Source organism: Eutrigla gurnardus (genome assembly GCF_963514095.1).
Source record: "Eutrigla gurnardus genome assembly, chromosome: 17".
NCBI classification, from domain to species: Eukaryota; Metazoa; Chordata; class Actinopteri; order Perciformes; family Triglidae; genus Eutrigla; species Eutrigla gurnardus.
Window position 1 is genome coordinate 6,152,094 of NC_139928.1, and position 3,864 is coordinate 6,155,957.

Below are 3,864 nucleotides of genomic sequence, written 5' to 3' on the forward strand. Positions count from 1 at the left end.
AGAGACATTTTTCAACCTGTTCAAATCCACATGGTGCTGGCAGATTGCAGCGTCACATCTATGCAAATGGCTGAACACAGCATGCACTCATACTACACTACATTATGGCAGCGTCCAAGACTCTCTGTGCCGACACACGTCAAGCATTCTTGAAATATTGTGTGCAAACGATGGAAACCTCACCAGACTGAGGTTGAATTGGTGTGGTTAATGAGGGATTTTATTACACGTTTCCAAGCTTTTTTTGCCACATTTTTAGCAATGGAGCCGTCACCCAGTGTTACACAGACAAATGCTTATCCAAGCAAATAAAAAACAACTAGGCACGCTCTCTGAGCCAAAATGAAATGACAGAATTGGATGGATTAGCTGTCGGTTGTATCTAACATAACAGTATGTGCTGCTAAAATCAACATTACAAAATGTAAACCTCAAAAGCAAAACGAGGCCACAGATGGTGGAAGAAGGGGTGTGGGGGACCCTTTTAAATAAATAAACTACATATCGGAAAATTTACTTTTGAAAAAAAAAATACTTATTTAAGTTTAGAGTTAAAAGTGTGTTTGATGTTGACTTTTCAACTTTCCTTTTTGTTTTTTGTTCAGGTTCATCTGGTTCTTTGTCAGTTGAATCAATTTGTGATAGATAACAGCTTAATTTGATTCACCATTGTCTCTGAAACAGATGCCAGTGCACATGCAAGTAAATGCACCAATTCGGGCGCAGCATCACATGCAGCTTTATTCGTTTTTTGTTCCGACTATGACAGCAATTTAATTTGATTTAATAATAAAAAAAAAAAAAATGTATTTCGGGTTGCATATTTTGCCGTTTTCTATTCCCATTGTCAAGGTTTTAAAAAAATAGTTCCCACTGATAGCAACCAAAAGCTAAGAATAAGTTACCAATTTCTCAAAATTGTTGCCAGTGGTATCCCGGCAACCCTCACTGCCAAGCCCTGTATATCGAGCGTTGGACGAGCTACTTGGGAAGTGTAGTGAGCTTAGCTACCTGGATCCTGTTATTGTTTGTTTTGTGTATTGATGGTCTCATCATCATCCCATAATAGTCACATGTGACCACGATGGCCACAGTTTATTGGAAGTTACGTAATCCTGCTTCCAGAGACCTTGAATGCTTAAGGTAAAGAACATTTTGAATTTATCAGCTAAAAATCAGTTCCTTTTGTATCAAAGACTTCAAACTTGGTTTGGATCTGGATGAGGTAAGAGAGCAGAGAGGCAAAGACTTCAAATGGATTGGAGACCTCTTCTTGATTCTGATTACCACTGTTATCTACTCAGTCGGGAGCTGAAGGGAACTTCTCTGCCAGCTTTGATATCTACTTTTTTGGCTCGGCTCTTTTTTTAGTCTCAACATCTTGAAAGGGATATCTGACTCCTTAGCTTCTAAATGATGACAAACTAGTTGAAAGCTTTGTTGTTGTTAAGAACAGCTGCCTGCGGTGGTTAAAAAACCCAAACAGTAATGTTGCTTCGAGGAAACTGAAGAGTGAGCTGAAACAATAAAACTCTGAAAAGCTGAAGGGAGCTGCAGATACATGTGATGAATCCATTTAGGTTTGTTACTAACAGTGACCCCTTTCATATCGTCATATGGTTTTAGAATAAAAATATCTGTTATTGCTGATTCTAAGTGATCCAACATGCGCGTGCGACCGGCAGCAGGTTTTGTCTGTGCGTTGTTGATGTTCGTTTTATCATTTGTTTTGTTTTAACCCAGTAGTTTCTCATCCAGTAGAAGTACCGGCATACGACTGTAAACTTTAAATCTACTGACATCGCGATCGATTGGCAAACTAAAACACTGCCACTGTTGTGAATGGCGTTTCGGCTGGTTTAGACCTATGGCGACTCGCCTCCACTCCCGTCAACGAGGATCCAGTACTCCAGGGAGTTTCTCCTACGCTTGAGTCACATTACATATTTGCCATCAAACTCGCCACCAAACTGGGACTTAACGAGAACACGGCCAGTCGGGAAGCAATATCGGGGATCGGGTTCCACTCGGAGTACAAAGACCAGAAAGCGAGGAGGTATATAAAATATAAAATAAAATAAATCCGAAGAACTACAAGCACAGGCCCGGTATTCCCATGAGTTCAGAGTATCTTGTATCTTGGTGCTCAAGCGACAAACTGTTTACATTGAGGACTGGTCAGAGGATCCTTGTCTTGCTCTCCAGGGATGTCTGGAGTGCACAGACTTGGATATGTTTAAGGACTTATGCTCTGATATTGATGAATTGACGGATGTTATCAGTAGTTGGGGGTCTAACTGTGAGGATACTGTCATTCCAATTAAGGCTGTAAAAGTTTACCCCAACAATAAACCATGGGTTACTAAGCCTCTCAAGGGTCTTCTGCGTGAGAAAAAATAGAGCTTTTAAGGAGGGAAACTTGCTGATACTGCACAACTACAAACAGATATAAAACAAGAAATCATGGTGGGCAAATCAAAGTATAAAGATAGCTTAGAAACACTGCTCAAAATTAACAACCTGGGTTCAGCCTGGGATAGTATGAAGACCATAGTAGGGCTTAAGGAAAGGGGAAAGAGGAAGTTAGAATTTAAGACCATACCTGACCCAGCACTGGCAGAGGATGTTAACAGGTTCTATGTCAGATTTGACACCCATGACTTCTAGCATCCCCTCATTCACCCCTAGTTTTAACGAGCAGAGTGTTGTTAGGCGTTTCAAACACTGCAATCCAAAGAAAACCCCTGGCCCAGATAACATCAGTGGCTGCACGCTAAAAGTGTTTGCTGAACAGTTAGGCCCCATCTTCTATTACATATTCAGGGTGCCATATCTATGGAAGCAGTCTGTGTGGTTCCTGTTGCTAAGGTCAGCCGGCCCCAAACCTTAAACAATTTCTGGCCAGTTGCCCTCACATCTCTTATTGCAAAATCCTTTGAGAAGCTGATTAAAGTTGAGCTCCTAATCAAGGTGGAACCCCTCTTGAACCCTTATCAGTTTACTTATAGGGCCAAGAGGGGATGCAGGATGCTACCATCACTCTACTGAATCTCCTCTATAAACAACTGGAGAAAAGTGGGAATCATGCAAGGTTGCTCTTTGTAGATTTCTCCTCGGCATTTAACACCATCCAACCCCACCTACTAACTGAGAAACTACTAAACAACTTTAGCCGTAACTGTGAGGGTAAACAAAGTTCTGTCCTGTGGCCTGACATCATCCACAGGCTCACCTGCTCCCAGGACAATGTTTTTTTTTTCTGCATCTGAACATCAGCAAAACCAAGGACATGTCCATAGATTTCCCCCTTGCTCCTAAGCACAGTGTCATAAATGGCCAAGATGTTGAAGCTGTATCATCTTACAAGTACCTAGGCACCTTGAATAATGAGCAGCTTAAATTTGACCTGAACACTACCTCTGTGTGCAAGAGAGGGCAACAAAGACTCTCTGCACTTAGAAAACTGGCTAAGTTCCAGGTGGGCAAAACATTGGGCCCTAGTTTCGTAGACCAGGCGCAGTCAGCACTCAGCGCACCTGCGCCGCGCCGACGGGGTGTGTCCGCCTGGACTTTGCAAGTTTCGTGCACCTCGCAGGCTCGCGCAGGCAAACCTCCCGTCTCGCCCACCCGCGCAAGTGGGAAAGAGGGAGGAGAAGAAGGCGTGAGTGGGAGACGAGGAGGAGACGAGGCGTGGACTGGGATTAATACAGCCGATTCAGATCTTCACCAATCAAATGAGCTCCTCTCCTCACCTTTAATGCGTTAGGGGAGGTTCAGTGCAAGTTCCGTCACTTGACAACCCGATGACAGAAGCAGCGCCGCCGCTCCCACCACGCGCATCACGCGCTGTGCGTGCGTATCATA